The sequence below is a fragment of the Melospiza melodia genome, chromosome 1 (assembly GCF_035770615.1).
Source record: "Melospiza melodia melodia isolate bMelMel2 chromosome 1, bMelMel2.pri, whole genome shotgun sequence".
Lineage (NCBI taxonomy): Eukaryota > Metazoa > Chordata > Aves > Passeriformes > Passerellidae > Melospiza > Melospiza melodia.
Genome location: NC_086194.1, coordinates 137040238 through 137056497, shown reverse-complemented (window position 1 = coordinate 137056497; position 16260 = coordinate 137040238). Strand labels below are relative to the sequence as shown.

The following is a 16260-nucleotide window of genomic DNA, read 5'->3' as shown; positions in this document are numbered from 1 at the left end:
TCTGCTGCATTATTATTGCTGAGGATAGGACAATTATTGGCATTTTACTATGACTTTATTTTCTTGGTTCATCATAGCAAACTAACAAGAGTGTGATCTATGGCAGTTTCCATTTCAGTGTCTCTGCAGCTCTACCGCAGAATGCCATCATCCACACCTCTGATCCCTGAGAGTCCTGTTAGCGCATCTTGTTGGCAGCAGAAGTGTTCTTCCACTGCAGGTTTGATCCAAAACAGCATATTCCACCATCTGCAGCTACCTGCTGGTGTCCAAGACGTAGTGAGGTGGTTGCTTTCTTTATCCAATAGCATTCGCCAATATTTATCTCTGGCACCAAGCGCTGAGGCTATTTTTGCTCCTGCCAAGGCGGGTTATCGTGCCTTTCCTTACAGGCACTGGGTAATGAGCAGTTTGTCATGCTCGGAAGGGGTCGCCAGGCTGAGGCAAAGGCAGCGTTTGCCCGTGCTGAGGGTGGCCCCCAGGTCAGCACCTGGAGGGGGCACAGCACCTGCAGCACTGACACCGCCTCCCTCCATGCAGGGCAGGGGCTGCTGCTGCCCTCGCCCTCAGTGCCATCCTGGCCAAATCTCTGTTTCAAGGTGAAATATGGCTGGAAAACATCCCAATCCTTTGAAAATATCTCGATAACCTTTCAGCACTCCACTCCCTGCTCCGACTCTTCATGGGCCAGCTTTTCTGCTTTACCTATGTGGACACAGACTATCCCACTTCAACTCATATTCAGGTTAGTTGTTGTTAATAATTTTTTTCTAGCTGGTATATTACTTGGAGAGTATTTATTCCCTTTTTACTTGTTTTCTTTCACAATTTTTTCCCTTCTTTCACAATTTACCCTCCTTCCATCTCCAAAGAACAAGCTGAAGAAGCACTCTATCTATGCTGTGGTTGTGAATTGGTGTGCACTTGCCTTCTATATAGCCACATCTTTCCCAACACCAGGATGGTGTTCAAGAACCTCACATCAGCTACTGTTTCTTTCAAGCATACCATAAATTCCTTTTTTTAAATAAATTATCTGTTAACAAAAGAATCTGCCATTTTATTTGGGGGCAGTATTCTGATATATGTATGACTTAAATTCAATTATATTCTTTGAGGAGATTCTTTACTTACATTTTATTTACCAAAGAGGAACGCTTACAATATGTTGTGGTTTCTTCTAGATCTTATATGAGTCCTACTGATGTGCCTGAAAGCCATTGCAGTATGTCCATGACTGGTACTAGAGTGGCTGGTATTGGTTTTGCTTCTCTCGCTTTTCATCTCATTTTCCCACTGTCCCAAAAGAATCTAGTTTATAAATTTGTTCCTTTTCATACCTATCATCTCAAATATTGGAATTTTGTATAACGTTCTTGGTCTTTCTTTCTCCTTCCTATCCCTTTTCCTTGTAAATAAGCATGATCACAGCCATCATTTCTGACTACCCAGGCAGAGAAATCAAATCACCTCTGAAATCATGCTCTCCATGAAAAGGAGATGAAAAGCAAAACAAGCAAAGACGACCTGGAAAAAAGAAAATGGAAGAACCATGGACTGCTGCCAGCAGCTCTGCTGAGGGCCTAGCCTGCTTGCCAGCAACTGAAAAGCTGCTCAGCATTGAAGGTGACTAAACCTAGGGCACAGTTTCAATGTCTGCCAAAATCAACAGTGGGCCAGAAGATGGCACATAGTGATTGCTGGATGTGTCTTCCAGTCCTGATGACTGGCCAGTTCCCAGTCCTGTGCCTCAGTTTCCTGATTTTGGAATGGGTAGAGCTGCTAAATTTTGTTACAAAAAACAGAACACCCTTTCTGTATGCCAGGAAATTAGCAAACACGGCAGTGGGAAGGGATCAATAGAACAGATCGTAATGATGAAAGAACTAAACTAAATGTCCCTTCCTTCAAAAGCCTCATGCACAGCCAAGGCTGGAGGCTGGCAGAAATCAATGAAAAAATCCCCTTCCCATAAAAAGTACAAAGTATTCGAATTATTTGCATTTTATCAGTAAGGGCAAATAAATGATAGAGAAACAGGTCCAATTTCTGTCCTGTAACCCTTGCCTCTTGCCTTTCCCTACAGGAAGGTGTAAAGCTCTTCTACAGGGATGGTTTACAGGGCATTGAACCCAAGAGCCTGGTCTGGACTCCTTCTTAGGAATGGACAACTGCCTCCCCTTCCTTGCCAGTCACCATGTCCTTCATTGGACCTAGTCTCAAGTACATGCAGATCCCTATTTATCAAGCTACTTCCCAGCTGTGTCTAGGCATACTTTGATGAATTAATGCATAGGATATTAAAAACTGTAACTATATAGAAAGGAACATCACCCAAAATATATTTAGCAGTCCAAACAGATTGTACTGTACAACATGGACTTTTGGCTGTACAGAGGGATATTTGCTTCCATTTCTAGCTGTTTAAAAACTAACCTAGTTTAGTGCATTAAAAATTGTTCCTCTCACCCTCATGCCTGTACACAAGGAGCAGCAGGACCACAGAGCACCCTGCTGCATTCACAGGTTGCACAAGATCACATCTGACCTTGACCTTAGCACACTCATGACCAGATGTGGCTCCAAATGTGGCTGTGCTGGCTCCACACCACACAGGTTGGATCCAAGATCTGGCCAGACCCAAGGAGAACAGATCATGGATCTGATCAAAACCTTTTTCCAAGGTGCTATACAAGCACTGGAAAGAAAGAGGACCTTGAGCCTAAAGGATAGGTAAGAAATGTAAAACAAGAATGCTAAAGAGATTTCGGTAACATGAATATTCTCTAGATATCTCCACGTGTTGTTTTATAAATTAAGACTTTTAATAAGCATTGAATTTAAAATGGTACCTCGGGCAGATGAGCCAAAGAATAGGCAAAGGGTAGTAAGAAGAATGAATATTTTATCTTCCAGAGAGGAGACTCTTCTTCTGAGCACGCAACAAGATCAAACTGGTTTAATCACAGAATATAAACTCAAGGCTAAAAAGCTGATCTAGTGTGCCTAGAAAGAGGAGAATCATTTAAGTACACCCAATTACTGTGTTCATAATAAAGTAGCTTTATTTAAGATGATAAAAGACAGGCAATGCCCCAAGGCATGTTTCCTCTGAAACTCAATCCATGCTCATGTTCAAACTTACAGGTGCAATGATCCCCTTGCTTCCATATAGTGAATGAATTTTGGGCAACAATTAGCTCTCACAGGGTCACTGATATTGTGTTTTCTTGCCATTTTGAAGCATTCAGTATTGGGATTACTTTCTTTTAAGTTGACCTGTCTTCTTGCATTCACTAGGTGTGTTTTTATTCAGTCATTAACCTTTTCAGTAAAGTCTTTGAAGATCAGTTCCTTACTGTACTTTGGATTGGCTTTCTGGAAGTGGTAGATCCCACTTTATGTCAGGATCAGCACAGACAAGCAAAGCAGCTTCCAGAAAAATTAATTTGTAGTATTTTGTGTGCAGGACAGAGTAGAAGAAGAGTCACTCACAATGAAGGCACTCACAATGACATACATGTTCATGAGAACCAAGATTCTGGGAATACCTATTATATCTTCTTATGAACACTTTAAAAACTAAAATTGTCTTGATATATTCCTGTTCTCCCACTCTCAGGAACAGTTACTGTTGCAGATACTTTCTTTAGAAAGTTTATATTTGACTCTACATTTCCAGAACAAAGCCTTTGGCCTTGGTTGTCCAGGCATCTGCACATGTGCATTGGTCACAAGAAACTCAGCAGGATTATGCATGGGTAGAAAGGTATTTTTAGCTCTTTATCTATGGAACTTTTTTCAGGTTGATAGAAACTATTTCTTCCCAAAGAAAGAAATGCTATTGATGCACATTCTATGTCCATCTTCTTGTGAGAGTAGTGTCTATGCTTCCTCAAACAAGTAGCTTTTACATAGCTGAGGTTGACTTACTAGAAAAGATCATTCAGCAGTGCAGACCACATTTAAAGAAAACATACTTACAGAAATAGAGAAAATAGTATGTTGCTACCATTGTCATCTGTGAAAATTTTTGCCTTTACCTCTTGTCCAGTTTTGGATTTAGTTTCTAATCCCCTTAACAGGCTTTCCCAAATACTGAGTAGTTTAAACTATTACTTAATATGTTCTTTGCTAGAAGGATTTTCTGCCTGTGTCTATGTACATTATAATATGTATGCACATACACATAACATTATTATTCCCTTAGTGGCAATTAAGCAGCATAATCCACCTCAAAGATATTTACAACAATTTAAACTACCCCGAATCAAGGAGTTTAGAGGATTAGAGATGAGATTTAAGCAGTTACTGAGAGGATAAATTTTACTATTCCTGTGCACTGTTGCACTGTTTGACTTTAAGACCAGAGAATGGAGAGTTTGGAAGTGATTGAAGCACAGAAGGAAATGAATCAAAAGCCCAGAATAGTTTGTTTGTTGAGAACTTTTAACTTTCATGTTTAGAGGAGGGTAGACAGCTGACTCCTTGAGCAAATTTGTTCAACTTCCTTGCAATCTCGTTTCATTGGTAATTTGAGGACAGTCAGTGAGTGTGTGTGTGTACTCCCACACCATCTCCAGCACCCTGCACATCTGTGAGCAGGCACAGTGGGTCTGGCTTAAACTGAAAGCTCTGGTATCTTCAGTAACATATGGCCTGCTCTGGGATAGAGGGCACAAACCAGCACTGAATATTCAAGCCACACTGGATTTATCAAAGGACAAAAGCACCCAAAGATAAAAATTTGGCTATGCTGAAGAAGGATTGAACTCATACAGATTGAATAGCTCTGCTGTTTGATTTTTCCAATGTCCATGTAGTGAATCAGCACACTAGGATTGTTTATGGGCACACCCTGACTTGTATTTGTGTCAACACATTTATGCTTTTCACTCTCAGACTCCTCAGCTGAAACAGTGTTGACTGAAAGTGTCTGAAGAAAAGCTCACCCAATTTATTTATCTCTTGCACAATCTGTGGGGCCAGTTCCTCCAGTCTACCTTGTCAATGGAGTAAGAGTAAACTCTCTGAAGCTGCCCCTCTTCTGTATGTAACACCTGGCATATTGTCTATTTTCCCTCTCTTTCTGCCAGTGAGAAGCTACCACTAAAAAGTGAAAAATAAGGAAAAATTATTGTTGCCACCTGGTATATTAAATATACATCCCATGTAATTCCCCAATAAATTCCTTGTATTACTCTCAGAGGGCAATTTCCCCCCCAAATTTATTTTTTCACGGATAGTATCTTCTATGCAAAAATGCATCAAACTTTCCTGTCACACCCCAGGTATCAGCTCCTATCATCCACTCCAGAGGAGAGCAGCAGAGTCAGAGCAGGAAATGGAGTTCTCTGAGGGTGTGGACTTTCCAAGCTGCCAATCTCCCAGCTGTGACTTTGCCCAGCAGCCCAAGGGCAGCCTTGCTAGTAGGAGTAGTCGTGTCCATGGGGAGTAGCCCCCAAAAGACATGATCCTGCTCCCTTCTCCACACAAGGCTCTGGCAAACTCGGGAAGAGCAAAAATCTACCCTCTGCACATCCAATTTTGCATTGCTAATGAGACCATGCAGCAAAATCTTCTTTCTGAATGGATGCTTCCTTCCCTTTCTAAGAAACATCTTCTAACATATCTGTGTTTGCTGCTTACAAGAAAGAAGGTAGGAATAGGAAAATGTGTGTGAAAGACATGAGGATGAAGAGGCCAAGCAAAAGGAAGCCTTGTATCATGGGTGTCATGTCATGTGTTTATATGAGCTTCACTTCCTGGAGATCCACACTTGGTCATGGATGGCACAAGCTCCCTGTGGTCTCTCCCTGTGGCAACAGGAAATTCTCATTGCAACTCCTCCTTGTGACTGTGGCTACTTCACTTAAGAATCATTTAGGGGGATCTATTTGCAAAGCTTGTAGAAGTTCTAACTGTGTTTGTGGTGGTCTTCCTCTTAAAAAATACCAATTATTTCAAACTACCTTGAAGTGCCTGCAGCAGTACCATGAGACAGTGAAATGCCCTGTTCACATACCAGAAGGAGAAACAATCTTTTGGATATGGCAGTGGATTTCATGCCCAAAGAGCTCAGAAGTTTATTGCATTTACTGGGGAGTGGGGAGGGAAATTACAAAAATTATGATAAACAGCTTGCCATAGCCCATCTACAGATTTCACCTGCTGACATGGTTTAGTGGGCAGACACTAATACCACCCTCGGGAGGAAGAAGGAAACCAGCGCTGGGACGGGAAGGGGTTAGGCAAGATTTAAGTGAGTGTACAGGAAGCAATAAAGGTTGTGGAGATTTAGCTGGGTTCTGGTGAGTGTTTGATTGAATCCTTAGTTAGGGAACAAACTTGACAACATTCTCTGTTTTTGCTGTAGGAACAACTGTTCACTTGTCTAAATCCTGCCCTCAGCACTGATATATATCAGCCTTCAATTTACTCTCGCTTCCATTCGAATCACAGTATGAATCAAGCACATCGCCCCTGCTACTATGCAGATGGTGTGCAGAAAAGACTACACAGTTTGTCTTAAGGATTTTTATTATTTTTTTTTTAAATTTTAATTAGGCCTGATTTGTTCTTCCATTTCCTGCCTAGGGTGAATTTAACACAGGTGGTGTCTTCCAGGGAAGGGCAGGGGATTTGGGTGAAACCTCAAAGCTGCCTGAACACGCTGTGCTCTTGGCTGCCAAGCTGAGCCTGCGTTTTACAAGCCCAAGTTTGGCAGAGAGCGATGCCAACGGGACCAGCCCCGGGAAGGGCTCTGGGAGCTCAGCCCCGTTGGCCAGCAGGGGAGCCTGGCCAGCAGCGTCTCAGCAGCCCCAGCCAGCATCAGGTGCCAGAGTAGATCAGATCAGAGGTCCAGCTCGCCTGAAATCCTGCCTCTCCTGCTTGCCTGAAATCTTGCCTGTTCTGTTTCCTGAAATCCTGCCTCTCCTGTTCCCCTGAAATCCTGCCTCTCCTGCTCCCTGAAATCCTGCCTCTTCTGCTCCCCTGAAATCCTGCCTGTTCTGCTCCCTGAAATCCTGCCTCTCCTGCTTGCCTCAAATCCTGCCTCTCCTGCTCCCCTGAAATCCTGCCTGTTCCCCTGAAATCCTGCCTGTTCTGCTCCCTGAAATCCTGCCTGTTCCCCTGAAATCCTGCCTGTTCTGCTCCCTGAAATCCTGCCTCTCCTGCTCCCCTGAAATCCTGCCTCTTTCTGCTCCCTGAAATCCTGCCTGTTCTGCTCCCCTGAAATCCTGCCTGTTCTGCTCACCAAGAACACATGCAGAAGAATCCCCCTGCAAAGGAAAAATGAATGCCCATCCAAAAACATGTTCAGCAGTCCAGTTTCACTGCAAGAGGGAAGTACTCGCTGTCACAAGCCATGAAGCAGAGATCTGAGTTATTAAAATAATATTACATTAAATTATGAGTTCATAGATTAACTTTTACCCTGGATAGTTTAACTGCAGATGTAGGCAGTATTGATTGCAATGTCTTACATCTGTTAATCCTACTGAGCTTTTTACCTCAGTATTTTCTCAAGGCCATGGCAGAGACACTGTCTTAAAAAAGCATTTGCTGGTTTAGATTTAAACTTGTTGCTTTTATTTCTGGATCTCTCTGTGATATTTATTACAAAGGAGGGTACACAGGAGTGACCACATGACCCCTTGGTACCATCTGTTATTTTATATACTGCAGTGACATCCCTCCTTGCCACCTTCCACTACTCAATCGTCCATATCTTCATCTCAAAGTGTTTCCATACCTCTTCATCACAGGTTTTGTTACTCTTCTCTGGACGTAAAAATATGTCAGCCATATAATCTTTTATGAGGTGAAGCTACCCTTACCTAAAAACAGCATTCTAGCTGAGGACATGCCATTGATCTTTCCATAAAAAGGCATTGTAATTCTCACAGCACTATCGTTTATGCCTCCCTTAATAGGAGGATAACCTGATTCTGGGAACCTATTCCCAGGGAGCAGCTAGCTGGAAAGAGGTTCAGGTTCTCTGAGTTTTGACCAGAACTTTTCATGATGCGGCAAAGCCCAAAGCTACGTCTGTCGGCAAGGTCACCCTTGCCATGCACACGTGTAAGGCTCTGTCCCACTGCCTCCACCCTGCTCCGTGGGAATGTTGGTTGCCAGGCACAGCCTTTGTTTGCCTGCCCAAAATGAAGTGCTGAGCCCCACTGTTGGCTGGGCTTTGTCCCTGTGCTGTGGAGGTGGCTGCAGTGCAGGAACAAGCAATAGCAGCAGTTCCAGGGGGCCCAGGGCAAAGGTGGAGGTCACAACCTCTGTGTATCATTAGGCAATTAGCCAGAGCCCTCTCTAACCTCTCAAAACACAGGGCCCTGGGCAAACTGTCCTCCCCTGGCCAGCCATGGCGACCCTCTCTAGCTGTAGCCCCACTGGGAGTGTTTTGACACCCTCTCAGATATTCTTCTGTTCTACATATGAACAAAACTATTATATGGTTTTCTGTCTGCATCTTGCAAATTGCCAGATTTTGAGGCACTGGAAGACGACCTTTTTCAAGGAATTTCACAGAACTGGCACTCTCAGAGCTGCCATAGAAACAGGCTGGGTATTTATAGGTTTTGTCCAAGGTGCTGTCCCATCTCAGGATCCTTCTGTCTGTATCTAATATTAAATGTTTTTGCCCAAAGGGGCTTAGAAAACAGTGGCCAGAACCATGTGTGAAATGAGAAGATACAGAAGGGAAAGATTTAAGGATTTAGACATAATTGAACCTAGCCAACTCAGCTAAGCAGACCCCATTGAGGTAATTCCTGACACCCTTGAAAATCTACCCAGATTTGGTCACAATAAAACAGGCAAATCTCAAAATGCCTTTTTCTAATTTTAATTCTCTTCATGTTTGCAACCTCAGTCCAAGAACTTATGTGCCCAGGTACAGCTGGTATGTTTCTGACTGTACATTCAAAGGCTAGGTGGTCAGAATATGCCATTTCTGAGACAGTGGGAATTTCTTCTCCTGTAATTGACACCAATGTCCTTTGCATGAGACAGTGAAAACAAAGGAAAGGCAAGATAAAAGGAAAGATGAAGGAAGGAAGGAAAGAGGGGTCAGTCAGACAGAAGAGGAGAAATCAGAGCACCAGATGTATGCTACATGTATAGCATTTTATTAGATTACCCTATTAAGCAATGGTGCAGTTTTGTGTATGGCAGCAGAGGCCCCTTCCCTCTCAAGGCTATGGCAAGAGAGAGAAAAGATGGTCCTGTTGTTAAGGTAGTGACACAGAATTCAGGAGATCTGGCTCCCATTCCTGGCTCTGACACAAACCTTGTGTAAATCACTTAATCTCTCTGTGCCTCTGTTTCCCATCTGTGAAACAGAGATAACACATCCTTTTTCTCACCCCAGTCTGTCTTGTCTATTTAGATTATCTGCTTTTCTGGGCAGGAAAGCTTCTTACTGCATGGGCTTGGGTTTTCAGTTTGTTTGTCCTCAGCGCTTTTTGCTGGATCTTTTAAGACCAGAGGGAACCAGAATGATCATTTGGTCACAACCCCTTATACAAGACAAGTCCTGGGAGCTCCCAGAATTAATTCCTCTTTCAGGAGCTGAGATTGACAAAAGAACAGACTTTAGGAGAAATATATATGTATGCATGTATGTATGTATGTATGTATGTATGTGTGTGGGTCTGTAATGTAAAAAAAGAAAAAATCCTGAAATCCAATGTAGTCTTTAATAAACAGCTATCAGGAAGCTTCACTGATAAAAAACTGGTGCTTTATTACTTGCTCAGTTTTGTCTAGAATCTTTTCTCACTACTAGAAAGATGCTTTGACCAGCTGTTATCCGTGCTGAATTCAAGAGCTCTCTCTAATCAATGTGTATGTACTCATGGTGGGACTTATTTTCCCTAACTTTTACTATGCCTGTAACCCAACCTAGCTGTCCCAGTGAATACAGGAATTCAGGCCAAAGATCTTGGATAACTCTCTTGAAATAGGATAAAATGGCCTCTGAAGGGGTCTGTATTGTCTTTCTTGTGCACAGATCTTGGATAAACTTATTATCCCTATTTGCACCCTTAGGATAATATTGGAGCAGTTACATGATGTTTCCCACTCTTCTTGACATATCATTTCTTTGCAGAATTTATACTTGAGATTATTGCACTACATGATGAGAGCCCAATTGTGATTGTACCTCGACTTCAGCTGCAAATGTTGCTCCTGTTAATGTGTATTCAACCCCTCCTTTCTCCATCATCACTATACACTGATAATTGGTGACATCCAGTGAGATAAGTAGATTTGAAATATTTTCAAGAGAGAAATAAATTCTATTTTGAATTTTTTTAACCTGGACAAGCTCTAACCACTGAGTAATTGAATAAAAGACCTTTTCCTGTGGTCATATGTTAAAGAAAGGCTGCATCTGCTTTTGCATTTTGTGCACAGACTGATCCTTGAAGTGTGCCATAAGCACACTCCTTGGATCAAGCTCTGTACGGGAAGCAGATAGACAAATGTATAGTTATGACATTGGTACTGAACCGCTCAACCTTGTCAGGATTGAGGTGTCTTCTGGGAGTGCACAAAAGCAGAACCTCAGTTGCCTTGGAAACTTCTCCAGCTGAAAACCAAGGAGATTAAGGCAGTTCTGGGCAGCCACCGAGCTGAGCTTTCAGGACTGCCATTTTAGATTCAGATGCCTAAACTCCTCCTAACTTCTCTCTTAAACCACAGTTTGCAGAGACAGCCTCCATTTGAATAATCAAAATGTCAAGCCACACAAACACATTACGGAACACTAAATCTCTTCATATCAAAACCGTGAATTAAATTGCCCCATTTGAAATCTGATTTTAAATGATATCAAGATAGTTTGACAAGAACCATCCTGATTGTCTTTAATTATATCACCTTTTTTTAAATTCCTTATTACTCAAGGTCCCTATCAGCCATTCCATTATTTTGCCTGGAATAGAAGGCAAGCTGACAGGCCTATAATTACTCGGGTCACTGCATTTACCTTTTTTAAATATTGGTACAACATTAGCTTTCTTGTAGTCCTCTGGAACATCCCCAATGCTCCATGGCTTGTTAAAAATCAAAATTAATGGTCTGTAGTGCTCCTAGACTATCGATCTTAAAATCTTGGATGTAAATTATCCAGACCTACTAATTTTAATGTATCTAACTTTAATATCTGCTGTTTAACACATTTCCTTAGTTACTGCTAGAATGAAAAGCATTTCATCATCATTCTGTCCTGAATCATCTGGCTTTTCCCCAAATACTGAACAGAAGTATTGATTGAACACCTCTGTCCTTTCTGCGTTATTATCGAGAATTCTACCAGCTAATAAATGATTAATACCACATCTAGGACAGGCTTTATACTTGAAATCCTGTATAATTTCCTTTTCTTCTGTTTAAGCATTTCTACTTGTCTTGATTTTTTTTCCCTACCAAATTTTCTGGTGCTCGGTATATGCTCCCTTTCTCATTTTCATGTTTACATATTTACTCCCCCGCTTTAGGGAATCATAGCAGTTCTTTGTTTTATGAAACAGATCCTTTGGAAGGCAACATGGACGTGTTTGTGTCCATTAAACTGAAAGGAGGATAAAGGACCTGTCTTTGCCTTTCTTCATCTAAACCCTTTTGAAACTTGGCCTCAGACACAAGTCTATTGTATCCAAGTCTGCATTTCCTTGCATTCTTGGAATGAACCATCATTTTGTTAAGTGAATGATTCAGTATTTAGCCTGTGGTCCAAAACTTCAGCTGATTAATGCTGTTGAAGAGTCTTCTGACATTACAGGAAGAAATGAAGTGAAACTGGGCTCTTCCTAAAACTTCAAGCATGGACTGCTGACACATGTAGTGATGTTTTGGAACCACCAGCAGCAGATCCTCTTTATGTTTCCACTGAGGAAACACACCTCATACTCTTCTCTTGCAAAATCTCAGGATTCTTTTAAGTGAGCAATAGACCTCGAACAGCTTCCTACAATGCAGGGCATGTGCCATGCAGATGAGCAGCTTCTATCTTATGTAATAATGAGCAGCAACGCTTACATAGACATGCCTTATTTTTTAAGCACTTCACAGGAAAATAAGATAGATGACATTTTTTTTCTCAAAAATGTATTTGAGACAAAATTAGCATTACAGTTAGTTGTGAGTTAGGAGAAAAAGGGAATTTTCTAGAGGGAGGTAGCAAACTTTTTGTTGGACTTTGGGTAGATCTTTTAATGTCCTTACAATGTAAGTACTTTAATAATCTGTACCTATGGGTATATATGGACCAGACAATACACTGTGTTGCTCCTTTCAAGTCACCATTCACATCACTGAGATGCATCACTAATTATTTTCATTAAATAAGACTGACTTTTTTTGCATAATCAACTCCCTGAAGGACTGGGATTGCTCTATGCTTCCATGGAAAGAAACCAGCCCTTGGTCCCACTAGTACCTGCAGTGTTGATGAAGGGTCTCATTTCTTTCTCATCATTAAAGCTACAAAAGCTGAGGTGCAACGTGTGATACCACAGCCCACTAGCAAAAGAAGTAAGAAACTGAAGTGACAAGGTTCCAACAACTGCAAAAGGATGCAAAAGTGAAAAAGAAATAGCACTAATTCAGAAAAGTTCAGAGGAATAGAGAAATCTCCACTTTTGGCCTACCCAGACGCATGAAGAAGTATGGTAATTTCCACAGCGTGGCTGGTCTCACCACCTTCCACATTGCAAAAGCAAGTCCTAGAGCAAGCTTACTGTGGAAATGAAAATGGCTGTTGTGTAAGTAGCTGCAACTAATAAATTCAAAGCAAGTCAATACCATTTGTAATAAAATAAAATATCAAAACTAATTTGCACTTCTAGAGTAGCATTAGGAACAATAACCAAGCTGCAGAAGCTCTTTGGAGGCTCACAACTGTACAAACTAAACCTTATCCCCACTGAACTTAAAGGGAGTGTTCATTCATGAACTGAGACAAAGAGCAAAACCAACTTCTGCTGACAATACTTTGTTGTTTCAAATGGCAAATCCATGGAAGGAAGAACAAGTCTGATGTTCCAGAGAGGCGTTAGGGCATGCCCACTTGTATCAAGATGCAAAGCTGGGGCCTTATCAGAAAACTCTTCAAGGCAGATGTATTTCTTACTTAACCACTTTAAAAGACGCCAGCATGTTGAAGTTGCAGTCATTTCTGAAAATGAATGAAGAATATGTTAAAGCATAAATTAAGGAAATAAAAACTAGGAATCACAGCTTCCTAATGTGTAGGAAACCTCATTTATAGGCAAGTGCTGGAAGGAAAAGGTTGGTAGCTTGCCTAATTTTAGAGCTGAGGGGCCTACAGATGCTGACAGTCGTACATCTGCTCTGCCTGTCTTCTGATGGACAGGAATCAACTCCAGTCCAGGAGCTCTGCAGGCACAAGTCCAAGGTAATAATCTCAAAGTGGCACAGCTGTGGTTCTTGATCAGTTCAAGTGTGTTTTGCACTCATGATCAGCAACAAGACCCTACAGCCAAGGGGACTTCCGAGTAATCTGAGTTCCCAGCTGTGGCAATAACCAGATCATCAAAGGATGATAAAGTCAATATTGCTTGGTTGCCTTGGGAACCAGACAAATGCCCAGACCTGTTCCCTTTAGTAACAGAGTAGGGTAATAAGTCGTTTTTTCTTCCCTCCTGTGAGGCGTTCCCAGAGCTCCTGCCTCGTGAGCTTTGTGGGATGTGGCTTGCAGGTTTTGGAGAGATGAGCATTTCAGTGCTTGGCTTGTGCAATCAGAACTTTGGTTACAAGACTGCAATAAGCATGCTAAGAAGAGGGATAAAGTTCTTTGGGTTTGGCACCACAGGAACGCAGCTGCTTCAGTGCTGGCCCACATGTGGCTACCTTGGTGTGTGGGTGGAGAAGAAATGGGGCTGCCTGCACCCATCAGGGTAGATGAAGCTGGATGACTCAAAAGCAGATGTTGAATTAGAGACCCCTGCATCTGACTCACAGAAATATCCTTTAACCACCAGCCATTTCTCAGAAAATGTGCCTGAATAAAATACTCAAACTGTATTCTTAGAATGGGGGAAAAAGAAAAAAAAAAGCAGAAGAATTTATTTTAAGAGAAACCTCAGGGCTCACCTGAAGGACCCTACCAAAGTTCAAAAAAACCCCAGGTTTAAACAGCTCTAATCCAGATTGACCAGCAGCATCTGAATAAAGGCAGACCAATAATCCCTTCTCCAGGTCCAAAAAAGACTTGCATAAGTTCACTGTCTTGCAGTTATTTCTCGTTCATCTGAAAATTACTTCTATTAAACTATCCAAACCAGAAAAACACAACACATCCATAGAAATAAAGGGTCCAAAAATTCAGTCCTACAGCTGTTGTAACCACTTAAACATTTCAACAGTGTTTATAAATGTATGCCAAACTGGAATTATTCCTTTCATAATATTATGATTAGTATAGTAAAGAACTGCAGTTTCAAAAATAATTGTGCAGCATCACTCATAAAGGAACGTTATGCAAAGAATATTTGCCATAATGTTTTGGTCCAAAGATTTCAGTAATGACAATCCAAACATTGACAATAGCATAATTTCTCTGATGTTATCTAACTGAGAGATACCACAACACTCCTCGGTTACAAATCATCATCAAGACACTTCAGAAATTACAGTAATGTGGCTAGCTCTTTCCCTTTTTGCATTAATTTCTTCACAAACTTGTAGTGTAAGATTTGTAAAACAAGAAATAATTATTTTTAATTTCTATTGACACCTAAAATAAGAACAGCTTAGTAAGACTTCCAGCAATACCTTAACATATGCCATTAAAAAGAAAGGAGGGAAAAAAAACACCTAAATTCAGTGGAAAGCAAAGGGAAATATTGTCTTAAGAAAATAGTTATATATCAATAGTTCCAACAGAGAATAACAAATGCAGATTTAGGAAGACTGAGAAGGGGAAGTTTATTTATATTGACTGGAGAATATAAGGATGACAAGCAGAATACATACCTCAAGACATCAGAAACCCAATAATTTGCTGCCCACCGTTGAAAAGGCAATATCCAGCTCATGAAAGACTACCTTAGGTATCCTCTGCAGGATGACATTTCTGACATTTAAGAAAACATCTTCCAAATATAAAGCAGTAGGTGACAGAAAGTATAAATTATTTGAGCCTTCATGAAAATCAACAAAATGCAGACCCAGAAGATCGGTTGAATTTCTAAATATTTTCTCATCTCACTAATTCCTCATCAGTCTCAAAGGCAAAAGATTACCAACACTCAAGCTGAACAAGACTGATCTAAGTGATATCCAACAGGGATTCAGCGCAGTCTCTCCTCGAGTTTGATTTATGGCTGGTCATCTTTGCTTTAATGTCCTAGAAGTCTCTCCTACATAATATATGTTATCAAGATTGAGTAAATTACAAAAGAAGCATCATGCATAATTCTAATTCTCTTCTCACAACAGGATGTTTATTTCCTGTTTCAAGATAGCAAAAAGGATTTCCAGTTATCATATTACAGCAATTTACAAAAAATGCCTGTAGGCAGGAAGTTCATGAGGAGTGAAACTGGCTCATAACTAGGTTAGCACATGTGAATGGACTCTGAAATGTAAATTTATTTTTGTAAAAAAAAAAAAAAGAAATGAAAAAAAAAAAAAAAGAAAGGAACATCAGCAGATACACTCAGGTATTAAATGAACCAAAGGTCACAGTGGCAAGATTAGTGCCTAGAACAAGAGTTCCTGGTTGGGGATGGAGCATCCAGGCACCCATTGTGAAACTAATTACAATAAAGCTAAGTCAATCTTTTAAAGAAATAACTCTTTGTGTCCTAAGGAATAAAGAGAAAAGGCCTCATCTTTCAGTCTCTGACTTTTCATCAGCCCCTTTGGGCAGAACTGGATCCTCACTCTGACCTCCTGCAGATGCCCATGCACATGCCTGAGGCTCTGAGAGCAGGGTTTGGCCTCTGGTGGACTTCAAGCAAAGTTATGTGCATGCAGAGAAAATTCAGACTTGCAGAGGGGCTGGAAACTTACAGAAAACATAAGCCCCAGGAAAAATGAGTGGTCTGAAAACATTGCATACACTCTTCAGAAGATGCAACTTGAAGACTTGTTCTTTGAAGGTGCGATGGCATCCAGGGAAATGTCCTGGAGTTTAAATAACCTGTTCCCTTTGGGAGGTTGGGAGGTTCAGTGTGGAGGAGTGGTGGGTGTTCAAAGCATGCTGTTCCTGCTCTATAC

The 16260-nt window shown here is 41.2% G+C and overlaps 1 long non-coding RNA gene across 1 annotated transcript in view; it reads left to right on the top strand.

Moving 5' to 3' along the window:
* The first annotated feature begins 460 nt into the window (after positions 1-460).
* The window catches only part of LOC134430316 (uncharacterized), a 40399-nt gene continuing 24599 nt past the window's right edge, over positions 461-16260 (top strand). Inside the window, exon 1 of the long non-coding RNA XR_010030791.1 lies at positions 461-745. This is a non-coding gene — a long non-coding RNA (uncharacterized LOC134430316). The remainder of the gene's footprint in view (positions 746-16260) is intronic.